This window comes from Pseudophryne corroboree, chromosome 11 (genome assembly GCF_028390025.1).
Source record: "Pseudophryne corroboree isolate aPseCor3 chromosome 11, aPseCor3.hap2, whole genome shotgun sequence".
NCBI classification, from domain to species: domain Eukaryota; kingdom Metazoa; phylum Chordata; class Amphibia; order Anura; family Myobatrachidae; genus Pseudophryne; species Pseudophryne corroboree.
Window position 1 is genome coordinate 158,679,303 of NC_086454.1, and position 23,161 is coordinate 158,702,463.

A 23,161-nucleotide genomic window follows, 5' to 3' on the forward strand; every position below is an offset into this window, starting at 1 on the left:
CCATAGGGCTCCACAGGGATAACATTGGGGTTATAGGTGGTAGGATCAGCTCCTGGGCACTATACAGTTAAGCCTTTCAGATATCCCAGGATGCTCTGGACCCTCTCACTATAACTTCACCCCTATGCTCAGGCAGGACAGTTTTTTGTATGGTGCAGCAGGAAGCTGGATGCACCTTTTTACAGGGGGCTGCTCTTGCAGCCCCAAAGCCTTTTTTACTTTTTTTTTTCTCTTTCTCTTACTATACTGAGCCTGTTAGCATTGGAAGTCTGTTAGACTCCAGCACACAGTCTGTTAGACTCCAACACTCCCTGCCAAAACTCCCGCTTGGCCACTGCCTCAGACGGGTACTTGTGGCAGGGCCCACACACAGGCGACAAGCACAGCTGCTGCTGGCAACCCCGGGACTGCGCGGCCGGCCATCGGGAAGCAGGTAACAGGGTTCCGGTCTCCGGGACCCGCGCGCAAATCGCAGTCCGCCGTACATCCTGGGAGGCGGGCGTCGAGCTGGCTGTGGACACTGGCGCCGACCAGGGACTCCACTAGCCCACCAGGGTATATGGGGGCACGGGTCATGTTTTTTACGGGCCCCTCAGGTACCAGTGATTGAAATGCCAGCTAAGCCCAAGGCCAAACAAACCTGGAGAGGCTGGCCTTCTCCTGGGGAACCCCAGCATGGGAGGCCGTCTTCACTTTGTGCATGTCTAGACTCTCACACCTGGGTGCAAGAAGTGGTCTCTCACGGGTACACCTTCTCTTTCAAGTATGCTCACCCCACAGGTCTTTTGAACAGGCCTTCCCTCAGATCCACAAAAGGCCCAAATTCTGCAACAGGTTGTGCAATCGCTCCTGCACTCAGAAGTGATCATACCAGTTCCTCTGTCTCAACGCGGACTGGGCTAATATTCCACCCTCTTTCTAGTGCCCAAAACAAACGGGTCACACAGACCCATTCTCAACCTGAAATCTCTAAACAGATATGTTAAGGTTCCCAAATTCCGCATAGATACTCTTCAATCCATAGTCCTGGCTATGGAACTGGGGGGACTTTAAGGTATCCCTGGGTATACAGGATGCCTATCTGCATATCCCTATTGCTCTCTCACATCAGCAATACCTACATTTTGCTATTGGCAATCAACATTATCAATTTCGGGCACAGCCGTTTGGACTGTCTACAGCACCCAGAATTTCCACCAAAGTCATAGCAGCAGGCTGCGTCGTCAGGAAGTCAGGCTACTTACCTATCTGGGCAACTTACTAGTGCTGGCTACTTTACAAGAAGTATTGCACAGCCACCTTCAACTCACGATGACCTTCCTTTAGAAACACGGTTGGCTCATCAATTGAAAAAAGTCCTCCCTCATACCATCTCAGCGGATGTTACACTTGGGAGCCCTCCTAGACTCTGCCAGCCAGCAGCTCTTTCTGCCAGCAGACAAAATATCTAAGTTGCAAGACAAGGTTTGCCAGCTGCCCCAGCCACGCCGAGTGTCCATTCACTCGACCATGCAGGTCTTATTACTGATGGTCTCAACTTTCAACATGGTGGAGTATGCTCAGTTCCATGCTCATCCTCTACAACAGCTGATACTGGTCAACTGTAATGGCCAACCTCATCTGATGAGATCTCAACTGATAATTCTCACTCTGGAGGTCCGCTTTTCCGTCACTTGGTGGCTCCACGCGGCCAACTTGGACAAAGGTCGGCCCTCTTGGATTCCGGACTGGGTACTTCTCACCACGGATACCAGCCTCTGCGGTTGGGGAGCAGTAACGGAACAGCACTCCTTTTAGGAGCACTGGACGCTGTTGGAGTCCCGTCTCCCGATAAATGTCCCGGAACTATGAACTGTCTACAAAGCCTTAACTCTGGCGCAAACTGTTCTTTAAGGCAGACCTGTTCAGGTTCAGTCCGACAATGCCTCCACAGTAGCTTACCCCAATTGCCAGGGTAGCACTCGCAGCCAGATGACCATGCAGGAAGTGGCTCGCATTCTCAGGTCGGCAAAACATCACCTTCCAGCCATCTTTGCCGTATACATTCCGGGAACCCTCAACTGGGAAGCAGATTTCCTCAGTTGTCAAGAGAATAGTCCCTTCATCCAGAAGCCTTCCAACTTCTAGTGGACAAGTGGGGTCTCCCAGATGTCGACCTCATGGCCTTGTGACACAACCACAGGGTTCCACAGTATGGCTCCCAATCCCAGGATCCAGAAGCAGCGTTCGTGGACGCTTTCTCCATCAAGTGGACCTTCCGTCTCATGTACATCTTTCCTCCAGTATCCCTTCTGCCAAGGGTTCTGCGGAAACTCAAACAGGAAGGAGGCAACCTTATTGTGGTAGTCCCACCGTGGCCCAGACGCCATTGGTTCTTGACCTACAAGGCCTCTCAGTGGGCGTTGCTCTTACACTTCCACTACGCCAAAACCTCTTGTCTCAGGGACCATGTCTACATCCGGACCTGCCACGTCTGTCTTTGACGGCGTGGCTCTTGAGTTTTCCATCCTGAGGGTGAAAGGCTTTTCTCGACCAATAGTGCAAACCATGCTTAAGGCACACAAACTGGCCTCTGCCTGCATCTACTACTTAATTTGCAAAATTACTTCCAGTGGTGTGCTTCCAGGCACTATGACCCTGCTGTCTTCCTGATTTCCAGAATTCTGGCCTTCATGCAGCGTTGATTAAGGCTCGGCCTTCGCTTGGCTTCTCTCAAAGTGCATATCTCTGTTTTGTCTGTATGGTTTCAACGCAGGACTGCTCTACTGGATGTCAGCACCTTCCTATAGGGCATTCTCAAGGTCCAGTTCCTCCTGTGGCTCTGTGGGATCTGTCTGTGGTTCTGGACACTCTTCAACAGGCTCCTTTTGAACCTTTGGAAACAGTTGACCTAAAATGGCTAACTACTATGACCTTATTCCTCCTGGCCATTGCATCTGCCAGACGGGTGTCTGACTTTGGGCACTCTTTCCTGTCACCCTCCTTTCCTGATTTTTCATCCAGACAGAGCGGTACTTCATACCAGGCCGGGATACCTACCTAAGGTGGTCTCCCATTTCCATATGAATGAGGATATTGTGATTCCAGCATTCGTTTCCTCGGATCTCTCACCTGTTCTTTTGGACATGGTTCGTGCTCTCCATATCTATGTTGACCGAACCAGTTCCCTACAGAAATCAGATTCCCTCTTCATCATTTATGGTTTTCACAACCGAGGTTGGCCAATAAACTCTGGCTAGATGGATTAGAATGGCAATCGCACAAGCATACTCTCAAGCTGGTCTTTCAGTTCCAGCTTTTATCTCTGCTCATTCTACTCGATCTGTTGGACCGTCATGGGTGGTGTGTCGGGACACGTCCGCTGAATAATTGTGCAAGGTGGCTACGTGGTCTTCTATCCACACCTTTCTTAGGTTCTATGCCTTTGATACATTTGCCTCCCAGAATGCTTAATTTGGACGCCAGATTCTACTATCCACTCAGGAGCATCCCCACCCTTGAAGTACTGCTTTAGGACATCCCTGATGTTATCCCTATGGAGCCCTATGGAACCCGAAGAAGAGAAGGAGAGTTATAGTACACTTACCTTTGTTAACTCTCTTTCTTTGAGGTTCATAGGATCCACAGGGTGCCCACCCCTATGCACCTGGTCTATGTGAGTTTGCGTCCTTGGTCACTGGTTCCCTTCTCCGGTCTGTGAGAGTGTATTCTTATGTGTACCATGTCTTCCTTCTCTCTGCTTCCACTTCTTGCTTTGAGCTTGTTAATAAAACTAATCTCCCGGAGCATGGGGGCGGAGTTATAGTGAGAGGGACTTGAGCATCCTGGTATATCTGAAAGGCTTAACTGTATGGTGCTCAGAAGCTGATTCTACCACCTATAAGAGATAAATTTAGTATGGAACCACACTAGTCTAACAATCTAAATGAGGTATAAGAATGACATCAAAGATGAAAAACCAATATACACTATATCACGCTACCATTCAAACCTATATTCCAAGGCATATACAGTGATTCCCCTGGATACCCTTATTTCATTAGAACCTTATGGTATCCATTAAACACATCCTTTCTGATATTTTCACCTTTCTAAATTATCTTGTACCTCATTTGTTAAAAAGGTTAAACAAGTTCCTTATTCCAAACATCAGACACGAGTCCCAAAATTATTTCATATTTATTCCCCTTTTTTTATTCAAGAAACAATTAAAGGTTAAGTTTTATCTCAATTCATCATTCTTTCCATTTATATTATATCAATTATTACAAATGAGTGCTCCCAAACAAGGGTTTTTTGTCTTTTTTCTCCTTTTCAATTGTTGTCTACCACCTATAACCCTGATGTTATCCCTGTGGACCCTATGGACCTTGAAGAAAGAGAGTTAACAAAGGTAAGGCTAACATAACTCTCCTTTTATATCTCTGAAAGAAACCTTTCCCTGCGATGTGTTCAGAGTGAAATGATCACATCAGTGGTCTCTTCACTCCTTTATCAGGACTCCTGCACATGCATGGTCTTCTGACCACTTATGTGTGGCGGTCATTGCCAGGGGGAACCCTCTCCCGGTAATTTTTGAGAAATGTAGCTCATAGGCTACAATGGGCTAATGCCGTCTTTGAATGCATAAACTAGGTTGTACAATTTCAGTAACATGCATGGCATTTATTTAAGCACAAATTTGCAAGTGAACAAGATTTACTGCATACTTGCCTACTCTCCTGGAAGTTGCGGGAGACTCCCTATTTGTCGGGTAGTCCCCCACACTCCCAGAAGAGTAGGATTGTCTACTGCATCCTGCCTGCTTCCTAGTGAATCACAGGAATTGTGTTGCTGTATGGAGGGGCAGGTCTAAATCATGCAAATTACATTGTTTTAGCCTCGCCCCTTCCCAGGTACCCAAAAATCACTGCATTTTTCCATGAAGGGGGTGGGGCCTAATGAAGAAAAGCCACCTCCACCCCCACGAAGTGGCCAGCAGTGTGTCCTCTCCTGGCTTGTCCTGGATAGGAGGAGACACAAAAAGTTGGAAAGTATGATTTACTGAAATACAGAAAGATATTCCCGCAGCTGTAACTGGGGGACAACTGAGCGTTTGCATGTAGGATAGATGTGTAGTGGGCATGCAGACAGAATAACGGATTGCACAGAGCTGTATGTATGCAGTCCAATGTCAGATGGATCTCTTGCACCAAGACTAGGGCTAGTGGAAATGCATTCTGATTGTGATAACAGCTACTTCCACAAGTGGATGGATAGGGGTGGTGCGTCCACATTGATGTGGCAGACTGAATACAGACAAATACTTGCATTAATTTCTGAGCACAGAAAGTGTCCCCAATTGTGTCTGCATTACTGCAAGTCTGAGTCAGGCCCACAGAGCACTCTCAGTCTATGTCAGTTTGTACTCAGGGCTATGCCACAACAGGCATGTAGACAAGTAATGATGGCCAGGGTTCAAAGTACACAGCTCACCTGGTGATAGCAGATTGTCCAGATGTAGTAAAGCTACAGGTTCTCACTAACACAACAATTAGCATACCTCCCAACTTTAGCCGCTTGCAAAGAGGGACACACGCGAGCCGCGCGCGCTCCCGAAAAAGGGGCGTGGTCTATGGGAAAGGGGGCGTGGCCTCGCGGGAGGACTCGCGAGCCACACCCCCGATTTCGTCATTGAGGGGGCATGCCCAGCGCTCCGTGAGCTGCTGGCATGCCCTCTCTCCCTCTGTCTGCACTGAATAGACGCTGTGCGCATGCGCACAGCGTCTATTCATCGCTGCTCTGCTAAGCAGAGCAGCGCGTGCAGGAGCCTCCCAACTGCCCCCCCCCCACCGCGGGACACTGCGGCCCGCGGGTGGGACAGCGGGACAGTCCCCAAAAAACGGGACTGTCCCGCGAAAATCGGGACAGTTGGGAGGTATGAATTAGGCTTACCACACTATCCCTTTAAACTAGTGATGAACGGGTTCGGTTTCTCGGAAACCGAACCCCCCCGAACTTCACCCTTTTTACACGGGTCCGAGCCATACTCGGATTCTCCCGTATGGCTCGGTTAACCCAAGCGCGCCCGAACGTCATCATCCGGCTGTCGGATTCTCGCGAGATTCGGATTCTATATAAGCAGCCGCGCGTCGCCGCCATTTTCACTCGTGCATTGGAAATGTTAGGGAGAGGACGTGGCTGGCGTCCTCTCCGTTTATTCATTGTTGAGTTGATGCAAATATTTGTGCTTGCTTATATCATTGTGGGGACTGGGGAGCAGCTTTATATTAATATAGGAGGAGTACAGTGCAGAGTTTTGCTGATCAGTGACCACCAGTTTTATCCGTTCTCTGCCTGAAAAAAACACTCCATATCTGTGCTCAGTGTGCTGCATATATCTGTGCTCACACTGCTTAATTGTGGGGACTGGGGAGCAGCTGTATTATATAGCAGGAGTACAGTGCAGAGTTTTGCTGACAGTGACCACCAGTATACGTTGTCTACCTGAAAAACACTCCATATCTGTGCTCAGTGTGCTGCTTTATTGTGGGGACTGGGGAGTCGGGACCACCAGTATAATATTATATAGGAAGAGTACAGTGCAGAGTTTTGCTGACACAGTGACCACCAGTATATATAGCAGTACGGTACGGAAGGCCACTGCTGTACCTACCTCTGTGTCGTCATTAAGTATACTATCCATCTACATTCTAATTCTATACCTGTGGTGCATTTTAGTTTTGCAGTTTGCTGACACAGTGACCCCCAGTATATATAGCAGTACGGTACGGAAGGCCACTGCTGTACCTACCTCTGTGTCGTCATTAAGTATACTATCCATCTACATTCTATACCTGTGGTGCATTTCAGTTGTGCAGTTTGCTGACACAGTGACCACCAGTATATATAGCAGTACGGTACGGAAGGCCACTGCTGTACCTACCTCTGTGTCGTCATTAAGTATACTATCCATCTACATTCTATACCTGTGGTGCATTTTAGTTTTGCAGTTTGCTGACACAGTGACCACCAGTATATATAGCAGTATGGTACGGAAGGCCACTGCTGTACCTACCTCTGTGTCGTCATTAAGTATACTATCCATCTACATTCTATACCTGTGGTGCATTTTAGTTTTGCAGTTTGCTGACACAGTGACCACCAGTATATATAGCAGTACGGTACGGAAGGCCACTGCTGTACCTACCTCTGTGTCGTCATTAAGTATACTGTCCATCTACATTCTATACCTGTGGTGCATTTTAGTTTTGCAGTTTGCTGACACAGTGACCACCAGTATATATAGCAGTACGGTACGGAAGGCCACTACTGTACCTACCTCTGTGTCGTCATTAAGTATACTATCCATCTACATTCTATACCTGTGGTGCATTTTAGTTTTGCAGTTTGCTGACACAGTGACCACCAGTATATATAGCAGTACGGTACGGAAGGCCACTGCTGTACCTACCTCTGTGTCGTCATTAAGTATACTATCCATCTACATTCTATACCTGTGGTGCATTTTAGTTTTGCAGTTTGCTGACACAGTGACCACCAGTATATATAGCAGTACGGTACGGAAGGCCACTGCTGTACCTACCTCTGTGTCGTCATTAAGTATACTATCCATCTACATTCTATACCTGTGGTGCATTTTAGTTTTGCAGTTTGCTGACACAGTGACCACCAGTATATATAGCAGTACGGTACGGAAGGCCACTGCTGTACCTACCTCTGTGTCGTCATTAAGTATACTATCCATCTACATTCTATACCTGTGGTGCATTTTAGTTTTGCAGTTTGCTGACACAGTGACCACCAGTATATATAGCAGTACGGTACGGAAGGCCACTGCTGTACCTACCGCTGTGTCGTCATTAAGTATACTATCCATCTACATTCTATACCTGTGGTGCATTTTAGTTTTGCAGTTTGCTGACACAGTGACCACCAGTGTATATATAGCAGTACGGTACGGAAGGCCACTGCTGTACCTACTCTGTGTCGTCATTAAGTATACTATCCATCTACATTCCACACCTGTGGTGCATTTTAGTTTTGCAGTTTGCTGACACAGTGACCACCAGTATGTATAGCAGTACGGTACGGAAGGCCACTGCTGTACCTACCTCTGTGTCGTCATTAAGTATACTGTCCATCTACATTCTATACCTGTGGTGCATTTTAGTTTTGCAGTTTGCTGACACAGTGACCACCAGTATATATAGCAGTACGGTACGGAAGGCCACTGCTGTACCTACCTCTGTGTCGTCATTAAGTATACTATCCATCTACATTCTATACCTGTGGTGCATTTTAGTTTTGCAGTTTGCTGACACAGTGACCACCAGTATATATAGCAGTACGGTACGGAAGGCCACTGCTGTACCTACCTCTGTGTCGTCATTAAGTATACTATCCATCTACATTCTATACCTGTGGTGCATTTTAGTTTTGCAGTTTGCTGGCACAGTGACCACCAGTATATATAGCAGTACGGTACGGAAGGCCACTGCTGTACCTACCGCTGTGTCGTCATTAAGTATACTATCCATCTACATTCTATACTTGTGGTGCATTTTAGTTTTGCAGTTTGCTGACACAGTGACCACCAGTGTATATATAGCAGTACGGTACGGAAGGCCACTGCTGTACCTACTCTGTGTCGTCATTAAGTATACTATCCATCTACATTCCACACCTGTGGTGCATTTTAGTTTTGCAGTTTGCTGTCACAGTGACCACCAGTATATATAGCAGTACGGTACGGAAGGCCACTGCTGTACCTACCTCTGTGTCGTCAAGTATACTATCCATCTACATTCTATACCTGTGGTGCATTTTAGTTGTGCGCAGTATATATAGTAGTAGGCCATTGCTATTGATACTGGCATATAATTCCACACATTAAAAAATGGAGAACAAAAATGTAGAGGTTAAAATAGGGAAAGATCAAGATCCACTTCCACCCCGTGCTGAAGCTGCTGCCACTAGTCATGGCCGAGACGATGAAATGCCATCAACGTCGTCTGCCAAGGCCGATGCCCAATGTCATAGTAGAGAGCATGTAAAATACAAAAAACAAAAGTTCAGTAAAATGACCCAAAAGTAAAAATTGAAAGCGTCTGATGAGAAGCGTAAACTTGCCAATATGCCATTTACGACACAGAGTGGCAAGGAACGGCTGAGGCACTGGCCTATGTTCATGGCTAGTGGTTCAGATTCACATGAGGATGGAAGCACTCATCCTCTCGCTAGAAAAATTAAAAGACTTAAGCTGGCAAAAGCACAGCAAAGAACTGTGCGTTCTTCTAAATCACAAATCCCCAAGGAGAGTGCAATTGTGTCGGTTGCGATGCCTGACCTTCCCAACACTGGACGGGAAGAGCTTGCGCCTTCCACCATTTGCACGCCCCCTGCAAGTGCTGGAAGGAGCACCCGCAGTCCAGTTCCTGATAGTCAAATTGAAGATGTCACTGTTGAAGTACACCAGGATGAGGATATGGGTGTTGCTGGCGATGGGGAGGAAATTGACAAGGAGGTTTCTGATGGTGAGGTGGTTTGTTTAAGTCAGGCACCCGGGGAGACACCTGTTGTCCGTGGGACGAATATGGCCATTGACATGCCTGGTCAAAATACAAAAAAAATCAGCTCTTCGGTGTGGAATTATTTCAACACAAATGCGGACAATAGGTGTCAAGCCGTGTGTTGCCTTTGTCAAGCTGTAATAAGTAGGGGTAAGGACGTTAACCACCTCGGAACATCCTCCCTTATACGTCACCTGCAGCGCATTCATCATAAGTCAGTGACAAGTTCAAAAACTTTGGATGACAGCGGAAGCAGTCCACTGACCACTAAATCCCTTCCTCTTGTAACCAAGCTCCTGCAAACCAAACCACCAACTCCCTCAGTGTCAATTTCCTCCTTACCCAGGAAAGCCAATAGTCCTGCAGGCCATGTCACTGGCAAGTCTGACGAGTCCTCTCCTGCCTGGGATTCCTCCGATGCATCCTTGATTGTAACGCCTACTGCTGCTGGTGCTGCTGTTGTAGCTGCTTGGAGTCGATCGTCATCCCAGAGGGGAAGTCGGAAGACCACTTGTACTACTTCCAGTAAGCAATTGACTGTCCAACAGTCCTTTGTGAGGAAGATGAAATATCACAGCAGTCATCCTGCTGCAAAGCAGATAACTCAGGCCTGGGCGGTGAGAAACGTGGTTCCGGTATCCACCGTTAATTCAGAGGCAACTAGAGACTTGATTGAGGTACTGTGTCCCCGGTACCAAATACCATCTAGGTTCCATTTCTCTAGGCAGGCGATACCGAAAATGTACACAGACGTCAGAAAAAGAGTCACCAGTGTCCTAAGAAATGCAGTTGTACCCAATGTCCACTTAACCACGGACATGTGGACAAGTGGAGCAGGGCAGACTCAGGACTATATGACTGTGACAGCCCACTGGGTAGATGTATTGCCTCCCGCAGCAAGAACAGCAGCGGCGGCACTAGTAGCAGCATCTCGCAAACGCCAACTCGTTCCTAGGCAGGCTACGCTTTGTATCACCGCTTTCCAGAAGAGGCATACAGCTGACAACCTCTTACGGAAACTGAGGAACATCATCGCAGAATGGCTTACCCCAATTGGACTCTCCTGGGGATTTGTGACATCGGACAATGCCAGCAATATTGTGCGTGCATTACATCTGGGCAAATTTCAGCACGTCCCATGTTTTGCACATACATTGAATTTGGTGGTGCAGAATTATTTAAAAAACGACAGGGGCGTGCAAGAGATGCTGTCGGTGGCCCGAAGAATTGCGGGCCACTTTCGGCATTCAGCCACCGCGTACAGAAGACTGGAGCACCACCAAACAATCCTGAACCTGCCCTGCCATCATCTGAAGCAAGAGGTCGTAATGAGGTGGAATTCAACCGTCTATATGCTTCAGAGGATGGAGGAGCAGCAAAAGGCCATTCAAGCCTATACATCTGGCCACGATATAGGCAAAGGAGGGGGAATGCACCTGACTCAAGCGCAGTGGAGAATGATTTCAACGTTGTGCAAGGTTCTGCAACCCTTTGAACTTGCCACACGTGAAGTCAGTTCAGACACTGCCAGCCTGAGTCAGGTCATTCCCCTCATCAGGCTTTTGCAGAAGAAGCTGGAGACATTGAAGGAGGAGCTAAAACAGAGCGATTCCGCTAGGCATGTGGGACTTGTGGATGGAGCCCTTAATTCGCTTAACCAGGATTCACGGGTGGTCAATCTGTTGAAATCAGAGCACTACATTTTGGCCACCGTGCTCGATCCTAGATTTAAAACCTACGTTGTGTATCTCTCTTTCCTGCAGACACAAGTCTGCAGAGGTTCAAAGACCTGCTGGTGAGAAAATTTGTCAAGTCAAGCGGAACGTGACCCATCAACATCTCCTCCTTCACATTCTCCCGCAACAACTGGGGGTGCGAGGAAAAGGCTAAGAATTCCGAGCCCACCCGCTGGCGGTGATGCAGGGCAGTCTGGAGCGAGTGCTGACATCTGGTCCGGACTGAAGGACCTGCCAACGATTACTGACATGTCGTCTACTGTCACTGCATATGATTCTCTCACCATTGAAAGAATGGTGGAGGATTATATGAGTGACCGCATCCAAGTAGGCACGTCAGACAGTCTGTACGTATACTGGCAGGAAAAAGAGGCAATTTGGAGGCCCTTGCACAAACTGGCTTTATTCTACCTAAGTTGCCCTCCCTCCAGTGTGTACTCCGAAAGAGTGTTTAGTGCAGCCGCTCACCTTGTCAGCAATCGGCGTACGAGGTTACTTCCAGAAAATGTGGACAAGATGATGTTCATCAATATGAATTATAATCAATTCCTCCGTGGAGACATTCACCAGCAATTGCCTCCAGAAAGTACACATGGATCTGAGATGGTGGATTCCAGTGAGGACGAATTAATAATCTGTGAGGAGGGGGATGTACACATTGAAAGGGGTGAGGAATCGGAGGATGATGATGAGGTGGACATCTTGCCTCTGTAGAGCCAGTTTGTGCAAGGAGAGATTGATTGCTTCTTTTTTGGTGGGGGCCCAAACTAACCAGTCATTTCAGTCACAGTCGTGTGGCAGACCCTGTCGCTGAAATGATGGGTTCGTTAAAGTATGCATGTCCTGTTTATACAACATAAGGGAGGGTGGGAGGGCCCAAGGACAATTTCATCTTGCACCTCTTTTTTCTTTCATTTTTCTTTGCATCATGTGCTGTTTGGGGACAATTTTTTTGAAGTGCCATCCTGTCTGACACTGCAGTGCCACTCCTAGATGGGCCAGGTGTTTGTGTCGGCCACTTGTGTCGCTTAGCTTAGTCACACAGCGACCTTGGTGCGCCTCTTTTTTTCTTTGCATCATGTGCTGTTTGGGGACTATTTTTTGAAGTGCCATCCTGTCTGACACTGCAGTGCCACTCCTAGATGGGCCAGGTGTTTGTGTCGGCCACTTGTGTCGCTTAGCTTAGTCACACAGCGACCTTGGTGCACCTCTTTTTTTCTTTGCATCATGTGCTGTTTGGGGACTATTTTTTTGAAGTGCCATCCTGTCTGACACTGCAGTGCCACTCCTAGATGGGCCAGGTGTTTGTGTTGGCCACTTGTGTCGCTTAGCTTAGCCATCCAGCGACCTCGGTGCAAATTTTAGGACTAAAAATAATATTGTGAGGTGTGAGGTGTTCAGAATAGACTGGAAATGAATAGAAATTATGGTTATTGAGGTTAATAATACTATGGGATCAAAATGACCCCCAAATTCTATGATTTAAGCAGTTTTTTAGGGTTTTTTGAAAAAAACACCCGAATCCAAAACACAACCGAATCCGACAAAAAATTTTCGGTGAGGTTTTGCCAAAACGCGTCCGAATCCAAAACACGGCCGCGGAACCGAATCCAAAACCAAAACACAAAACCCGAAAAATGTCCGGTGCACATCACTACTTTAAACGGGGACACTCATGAATTACACTGGTTCTGTGGCTGACTGGCTTCAAGTCTGCCTTTCACTGGTTCTAATCAGTAATAATGAGGAACCTGTGTAATTAATGAGTGTCCCGGTTTAAATGGATAGTATAGTAAGCCTAACAACAATCACAATCGTTGTATACCTCCCAACATGACGCTCTCCTGGAGGGACAGAATGCTCTGCTCCTGGACCTCCCTCTTAATAAAGGTGCTGAATCACCTTTCTTATCCATTAACCTGTTCAAAACAGGTGCCGGCAATGATAGATTAAGAGAAAAGTCCAGGAGCAGAGCATTGTGTCCCTCCTGGAGAGCGTCTTGTTGGGAGGTATGTCATTGTCATTGTGGTCTTCATCGCTATTACTTTTAAAACTTGTATAAACAGAATAAGTGAAGTGTTGCCATGCCACCTCACATTTACTTGGACTATAAACCACTTATATAGATAATGAAACTCTTGTTAACATAAAACTGAAAATAGAGCGCTTGTCCCCTAGGCAACTAAATACAGGAAATGTTCCTTCTGACAATGGCTTGAATATCATGGCAGCCTTGTACTGAACATGATTATTATTATTATTGTTATCCTTTATTTATATGGCGCCAAAGGGGATCCACAGTGCCCAACAGGCTCGGACTGGCCCACAGGGGTACAGGGGAAACCACCGGTAGGCCCCACGGCCTGGGGGGCCTTCCTCCTCTAGGGATCAGGTTCTAGACTGTGCACTTGGATTATATATTATACATATGTTACCTTATACTGCACAGGATTATGGTGTATTCTCTGCAGTGCATTGCTGTCATTAATCTGGCACATTATTTATCATGCATGCACTAGCATTAATTACTATATACCGTATTTTTCGGACCATAGGACGCACCTGACCATAATACGCAGCTAGTTTTTAGAGTAGGAAAACTGGAAAAAAAAATATTCTGACCTCTAAGAGATATTTCTGTGATTTCTCAGACTCAAGAATACAGTGCAGCCTTCTGCCAGAGCCAGCATACACAGACACACACACACATCAGAGCCAGCATATACACACACACACACACACACACACACACTGACAGTACCAGTGGTTCCCTGCGTCTCCTGAGCAGGGAGAAGGTGGGGGGGGGGGGGAAGCGGGGGAGTCACATGACGCCGGCTCTGCTGCTGAGATGTGGCCGCTCTGCTGATGACGGCGCAGCAGCAGCATCCAGGACCCGCCGCTACCCGACAGCCGCCGCTACCCGACAGTACCAGTGGTTCCCTGCGTCTCCTGAGGAGGGAGGAGGTGGGGGGAGTTACATGACGCCGGCTCTGCTGCTGAGGTGTGGCCGCTCTGCGCTCTGCTGATGACGGAGCAGCAGCAGCATCCAGGACCCGCCGCCGCTAACCGCCGGCCGCCGCTACCCGCAAACGTCTTATTCGCTCCATAAGACGCACATACTTTTCCCCCCACATTTTTGGGGAGAAAAAGTGCGTCTTATGGTCCGAAAAATACGGTAAATGATCAAGGAGTCCAGACCAGGTACTCTCTAATGGTTAGCCAAACCTCTGTGGTAGCTGGCCACACCCCCTTTGAAGGCTGGCCACACCTCTAATCATGGGCCCCTACCACTGCATAGCCCCGGTGGGCTCTTCATGCTCCAGTCCGACACTGGTGCCCATTACACAGTATATAATCAAATGAGCAAACAAGATAACTGCACTTAAGGCCCCCATCCACTAGTCAGATTTGGGCAGTTTTCTTCAGATTTCGATGCATCTGACCGTCATATCTGAAGAAAAGTGTCACATTGGATGGCTCTTCAGATCCAATGCTCACTCCCGTGTCAGATATGTCTGAACTACAGATCTCTGAGGCTGCCTCAACTATTTATCTGAATCTGAAGAAAACAGGTACACATCGGATTGTTTTTATTACTTCAGATGTATTTGATCAGATTCATCTGAAGCGTCACTTGACTGGCATCTCCCTGACCACTCCCACCCACCAAGAGGGGGAACAGCGGCAGCAGCAGCATCAGATCAATCACATGTAGCATGTGTGCATCAGATATATCTGATGCGATCTGGCACATGATATATTGCATCAGATATATCTGAAGTGAATGTAATGAAAATTAAAGCCAGGGTCTGATCCGATTCCCGGGAGAGTTCAAGAGAAATCTGATGCTATCTGCAGTTCAGACAAGTCTGAGTAGTGGATGGCCACCTTTACAGTTCAAGACAATAAAGGTATAGAAAACCAGGGGTTAGGAGCCATCAAAGGGAGTATGGAGTTTAATATAGTGTAAGTAAGAAAAGGAAAGGCACATGAGGAAAGAAGGACCTGCTCTTGCAAGCTTACAATCTAAAAGGTAAAGGGCTGACAGACCAGAGTGACACAGAAGGGGTAGACAGTGAGCGTGGAGCAGAAGGTTAGGAGGAGAGTTGGCTGGGCTTGGTGAAGAAGTGGGTCTTGAGAGCCCGTTTGAAGTTTTGTAGAGAGGTGATGTCATACTATTGAGGTGATGTCATACTATTGATGCAGAAAGCAGTATTTGTGCAGGGAACATCATGCCAGGGCAGCCATAATACAGTGAAGATGATGTATGATCAGTGTAGATGGAGTGAGAGTATAATGGCAGTATTAATTCATTGAAGATGAAACACGTCAGAGGAGCGCAGTATTGATTCTGTGAGGATGATATAGGAGCAGTGAAGGTATGAGAGCAGTATTAGCACAGTGATGGTGTGAGAGCAGTATTAGGGCGGGATGTACTAAGCATCGCATCCGCAATGTGATACATTCTGACACCTATTGGATACATATTGGCATTAGTAATGCAGGTATGTACCTAGAAATGTGCAAAGGACAGTACTCCCAATAAAAGCTGTCCTTTGCGATAGAAGGAGTTCCAGGTTTAGGACCCGGGAGTCCTTCAGTGAATCCTTCAGGATGTCGGCTGTCGGTGTTCTGGTGCCCGTCTCTTGAGTGGTGTCGGGGTTCTGGCATCGGTCACATGAACGCCGGCATCCCTACCGCTGGGACGCTGAACGCATCCCGTGTGTGCATGCACTTGTGGTAGGGAATATAGATAAGCACTGCTGGGGCAGGGACAGGGAACTGATGTGAATGGCCAAATCAGCTTCTAACTGTCATTTACAGGCTGTGTTTGAAAATTGTCAAGAGCAGTTGCGTCACCGGGGTTGGTGTCAATACAGTGTGGTACAGCAGATGCCTTGTGTGTGCACCAATCTCACCTGTGCATGAAAGGGTGCATAGCCTTATGGTTGCAAGGCCATAACCCCTGGCGTATGACATTTTGAGAGTATGATCGCATGTCCTTGTTCTTGTCGCAAAGGGAGCTTGTCCAGTACTCTGGGAGCTGCTGGGCTCTGTTTTGATAACTCTCCCCATTTATCTCTCTCCATGGTTTGATACATCTCTCCCAAGTGAGCAGTTCTCATCCTGGAAAAATGATGAGAGACCAGTACTGATACTGCTCTAACATCATTTTGCAGAAAAGTAATAATGCAGTGCCAATGAGCATAATAGTTATGCAGTGTGCATAATATGACAGCAGTACTTGTGTGATCAGGATGATGTGAGAGCACCAGTGATATAGGTACTGTAGCAGAGATGTCTGTAAAAGAAAGCAGGCATAAACTATGACTGAAGAAAAGATGCATTTTACCCAGTTTGCTGAGCCAGATGCATCTCTCACCCATGTAACACTCTTAACACATACAGTACAGATGGAGCCACGCTAATCGCGGCTCTGTCTGTGCCGCAGCGTGCCCACAAGGGGCGCCTATCGCAGGCTCTGGGACGCGTGTGAGACGTGCACGCGCCCCATTCACTGCAGTAGGAGCATCTCTATGCACTCGCGTAGCGTGGAAAGGCGCTGGATTGCTTAGCCACGCCGAGAGTGCACGTTTGCGATGGAGCCGCATTCAATGAGCGCGGCTTAATCTGTAGCAACTGCTTTTTACTTATCTAGCACCCTCTAACACTTTACTTGCTAACTAGTGTGGTGCCTTGGGGTGGTTTGGTTGGGCTGGCCTGGGGGTGGCCTGGACTTGAACCTTTAGATTGTTAGATGATGATGAGGTCAACTGGACACAGTGGACTCTTTTACTTGATGATAAATTGCTAAATTTATTGCAATCATATTAATCAGTGATGTTTGGAGAGGGCACCTGCATTCTGTTTTCTGTGTGTGGCCCTACAAGTCTCATCATGGTAGCACCTCTCATTATGTTTGGTTAGGGTGTGTAGACCAAGGCCCTCCCTTTCCCCTATATGAGCCAGACGGATATCAAGTTGAATCTAGCTTTGCAGAAGTAGCATGTCCAGTAGATTCATACTAGGGGCAAAATATACTAAAGTTCGATTTTGGTGATCCAAGGGATTCGGCATTCTGTTTCCATTTGATTTCCATTCGATTTGGGTTGAACAGATATACTAAAGACCAAATCGAATGTCAAATGGATTCTATTGCCAAATTCAACTCACATGCCAATAGAAATCGTATTTCTAAATAAAACATTGATGTTTTCCTATAGCCCAACATAAAATACCCTCATTTAAAATTGAACTCTAAATCGAACTCCAAATCAAACCTCAAATCCCCACATGTTTAGAATGATGTTAGACGTTCGATTTTGGCTTCTAAACCCATTCTAATGGTAGGAAATTGATAGTGATGACGTTTTAAGTATCCAAAAGCATGTAGGGCAGTGTGGAAGTAGTAATAATGGATGTCCAAGGTTATGGCATGTTGTGCACTGCACCTACCTGCACAATGTCAATGCAAATCACCACCTGACCGAGATAACCCTGGGGAATCAATCAGAGCACCATCAGCAGCTTTATGAGTTGAATAGTGCACATATTTATACTTATAGACATTATACTTATTCCGTCAATGTGCAATAGACAGCACCAGAGCACAATATTGGGCAGTTTGGCTGGAAAATATATAGAAATTTAAAACCATGAGTGTTGTAACTAGATATCCAGAGTCAACCCATGATGCCTACATCCTCAGCAATTCATCCCTGTCAGCAAAAATTCTTGTGGGACAAATGCCAGAGGGATGGTTGTTGTGTAAGATACCAATATGTTCTAATTTGTTTCCCTACCACCAAAAAAAAGGTTATTTAGGCTATGGCTGTTGCTCTTGGCTTCTGGCTCCATTGTCAAATCCACATACTTCTGCTGAGCATAAGTAAAAAGAGTCACATATAGCCACCCAATCCATGACAGAATACATCTTTGGTTTAAAAAAAAAAAAAAAAAAATTCGGAAGGCATATTATTATATCATTTGGTAAGGGATTTCATAAAATCAACTCAAAATCCCTTCCAAACATGAATCTGATTTGAAAATAGAATGCAAAATCGATTTTTAGTAATTAAGGGATTTTTCAAAAGTTTAGAAATGCAAAAGGAATTGATTTCAATCAATTTTGAGATTCATAAAGTGGTTTCCAAAATCAAATTTTATTAAATATACCCCCAGGAGATGTAGCCTTACAGTGTTTGCCATTAATGCTAAAGTTATAGTACTTAATTTGTACACAATATGCACAAATATATGACAGTCTATCTGTGTCTGGACATTGTTGTCATTAATACATACTAATGTCTTATTTACCATGTAAAATACAATTAAATACAGATGAAAATACAAAATGAAAGTACTAATTAAGTTCAAATAAATTCAAGCATATGGTGTCTTCCTCTTTAAAAATAAAATTGAAATCTTCTTTCCCTCTGTGGACCACATTCAAATATAGGGGTAAATTTACTAAGCTCCCGATTTTGACCGAGATGCCGTTTTTTCATCAAAGTGTCATCTCGGTAATTTACTAAACACTAATCACGGCAGAGATGAGGGCATTCGTAATTTTTTGCAAGTCCAAGTAAAAAATTACGAATGAATACACCATCGGTCAAAACGCGGCTGTTTAAGTATGAATCTCGGTCATTTACTAAGAAGTGCAAAGCAAAAAAAAAACAAACACTGCCGTGAAAAATTACAACTCGTAAAAAAGTGCTAAAAAAAAACAGACCTTTTTTTTTTATTCGTGATTGGATAGGCATGCACGGATCCATGAGATCCGTGCATGTATATCAGTGGGAAGGGGTGGGAAAGTGCTTATTTTTTCAAAAAAAATTGCGTGGGGTCCCCCCTCCTAAGCATAACCAGCCTCGGGCTCTTTGAGCCGATCCTGGTTGCAGAAATATGGGGGAAAAAATGACAGGGGTTCCCCCATATTTAAGCAACCAGCATCGGGCTCTGCGCCTGGTCCTGGTCCCAAAAATACGGGGGACAAAAAGAGTAGGGGTCCCCCGTATTTTTAAAACCAGCACCGGGCTCCACTAGCTGGACAGATAATGCCACAGCCGGGGGTCACTTTTATATAGTGCCCTGCGGCCGTGGCATCAAAAATCCAACTAGTCACTCCTGGCCGGGGTACCCTGGGGGAGTGGGGACCCCTTCAATCAAGGGGTCCCCCCCCCCAGCCACCCAAGGGCCAGGGGTGAAGCCCGAGGCTGTCCCCCCCCATCCAATGGGCTGCGGATGGGGAGGCTGATAGCCTTTGTTGTAAAAGAAAAGAAATTGTTTTTAGTAGCAGTACTACAAGGCCCAGCAAGCCTCCCCTGCATGCTGGTACTTGGACAACCACAAGTACCAGCATGCGACGGAAAAACGGGCCCGCTGGTACCTGTAGTACTACTACTAAAAAAATACCCAAAAAAAGACAAGACACACACACCGTGAAAGTATAATTTTATTACATACATACACACATACATACATACTTACCTTAAGTTCCCACGCAGGTCGGTCCTCTTCTCCAGTAGAATCCAAGGGGTACCTGTTGAAGAAATTATACTCACGAGATCCAGGGGTCCAGGCTCCTCGGGAAATCCAGGGGTAATCCACGTACTTGAATAAAAAATAACAAAACGGTGTCCCGACCACGAACTGAAAGGGGACCCATGTTTGCACATGGGTCACCTTTCCACGAATGCCAGAAACCCACTTTGACTTCTGTCTAAGTGGGTTTCTTCAGCCAATCAGGGAGCGCCACGTTGTAGCACTCTCCTGATCAGCTGTGTGCTCCTGTCCTCACTGACAGGCAGCACACGGCAGTGTTACAATGTAGCGCCTATGCGCTACATTGTATCCAATGATGGGAACTTTCTGCCCTGCGGTTGACCTAAAGTGACGTCACCGCTGAGCAGAAAGTTCCCAGCATTGGTTACAATGGAGCGCATAGGCGCTACATTGTAACACTGCCGTGTGCTGCCTGTCAGTTAGGACAGGAGCACACAGCCGATCAGGAGAGTGCTACAACGTGGCACTCCCTGATTGGCTGAAGAAACCCACTTAGACATCAGTCAGAGTGGGTTTCTGGCAGTCGGGAAAAGGGGATCCATGTGCAAACATGGGTCCCCTTTTAGTGCGTGGCTCGAGTGTCCGTTTTGTTATTTTTTTCAAGTACGTGGATTACACCTGGATTCCCCGAGGACCCTGGACCCCTGGATCTCGTGAGTATAATTTCTTCAACAGGTACCCCTTGGATTCTACTGGAGAAGAGGACCGACCTGCGTGGGAACTTAAGGTAAGTATGTATGTATGTGTGTATGTATGTAATAAAATTATACTTTCACGGTGTGTGTGTCTTGTCTTTTTTTGGGTATTTTTTTAGTAGTAGTACTACAGGTACCAGCGGGCCCGTTTTTCCGCCGCATGCTGGTACTTGTGGTTGTCCAAGTACCAGCATGCGGGGGAGGCTTGCTGGGCCTTGTAGTACTGCTACTAAAAACAATATCTTTTCTTTTACAACAAAGGCTATCAGCCCCCCCATCCGCAGCCCATTGGATGGGGGGGGACAGCCTCGGGCTTCACCCCTGGCCCTTGGGTGGCTGGGGGGGGGGGACCCCTTGATTGAAGGGGTCCCCACTCCCCCAGGGTACCCCGGCCAGGGGTGACTAGTTGGATTTTTGATGCCACGGCCGCAGGGCACTATATAAAAGTGACCCCCGGCTGTGGCATTATCTGTCCAGCTAGTGGAGCCCGGTGCTGGTTTTAAAAATACGGGGGACCCCTACTCTTTTTGTCCCCCGTATTTTTGGAACCAGGACCAGGCGCAGAGCCCGATGCTGGTTGCTTAAATATGGGGGAACCCCTGTCAATTTTTTTCCCATATTTCGGCAACCAGGATCGGCTCAAAGAGCCCGAGGCTGGTTATGCTTAGGAGGGGGGACCCCACGCATTTTTTTAATTATTTTACAGTGTTTAATTAAAAAATAAAAATAAATAAACCCCAGCACGGATCACACAGATCCGGCCGAGATTGATTGTAAAAAAAGTCGGCAGTGTTTTGCTAATCACTGCCGTAAAAATATAAAAAAAAACACGAATGACATCGACATCGGAAGAAAAGAAAAACCCGAATACGACAGCTTAGTAAATTAGTCGTAATAAATTCAAAAAGTTGCAGTTTTACACTTTCGATGTCATTCGTGATTGAACTTTGACCTGAAACGGGAAAATACGAATCTTAGTAAATTTACCCCATAGAGTAAATAGTTTAAATACACATCAGCAGCTCTGCTAACAGAATATATACTATGGGAGGGCTGAAGACACACCCAGCTAATCAGATGCAGCTGCCGCTGTCATCGTTATTGTCATCCATGCAGATTTTGTACCATTTGTCGAGCACCCACAAGAGAAATGCCTTCTGAAATCACATATGTGTCTGTGTTGTGGTCTGGCTAAGGCGCATTCACAACACCACGCCCTGTACTTGGCTTACGATTGCAACCCCCCCCCCCCCCCCCATCATTCAATCTCTCTTATTGTAGGCTGTTATAAGCCCCCGATGCAACCAAATCTGCATTTGGATGGCGGCATAAGACTGTTGCACGCATGCGCATTAAGAAAATTAAAGTCACATGTTCAACTCTATATCAGGCCCATAATGAAGTTTTGGATTTACTAAATATTCTGGGGAAAGATGTACTAAATTTCAGAGGAAAGTGGAGAGCCAATCAGCGCCTACCTGCCATGTTACAGGTGTTTAAAAAAGTGAAAGTTAGGAGCTGATTGGTTGGTACTTTATCTCTCTCCACTGTAACACTCTCCAAGGCTTAGTACATCTGCCCCCAGTAAAAATGAAAAGTGTTGCTATTGCCTATAGCAACCAACCAGATTTTAGCTATCATTTATCAAACTGTGTGCCGCGGCACCCTGGGGTGCCTCAGGGTACTTGCAGGAGTGCCTTGGGTTGGTGGTCCAGGACCAATTAAATTTATTTATGATCAGAGTAATAGACTAAACCAGTGCTTATGGCTGCCAATCATAAAATATATGGACGAACAGAAGCAAGCCTTGTCGCTCACCACACAATTGAACCTAAGGGTGACATATAAGCACAATTTCCGTAATTTAATATTTCATTCTAAATTTCTCAAGAAACTTTAGGCCTAGGGGTGCCGTGAAATAATTTCTGATACTGTAGGGCGCCGTGATTTAAAAAAGTTTGGGAACCACTGGCTTCACTGGCGTTTCTATAATGGGTGCAGTGTGTGTGGTTCACACGGGCCCCTGAGTCCAGAGGGGGCCCACACCGCACACACTGCACCTATTTTTTTAATACTCACCCCTACGGAGTCCCGCGCCCTCTAGTGCTCAGACTCTACAGCGCTTTTGCAGAGAGGAGGGGGCCCGTACGGAGGAGGCAGCACACGGGCCTCCTCCTCTTTTAAAGCGCCCCTGACTGGCTTACTGCATTCTAGAAAAGTATAGACAGAATTTGATTGGTTGCTATGTGCAACACTTATATTTGATTGTTTTAGAAGCGTTAGTAAATCTACCCCTATGGGCCCTATTATTATCCTTCAAAGTAATCACTAGTGCTAGCAGCACTGAAGGGTTAAACATGCTATATGAATTGTTATGTGTTTGAATAGACACGTACGCACTCTCTACAAGATGCCTTTGTCTGTTCATATAATATAAGGCTTGTGTGTGTCTTATCTTCAAGGACAATTACATACTAGATCAAAACTGTTACTTCTGTGTGTTACTAAAATATCCTGCATGTAATGTCGTATGCTACTTCTATTTATCCAATCATATGCTTGCACATATTGTATACACCCATGTTTCTTT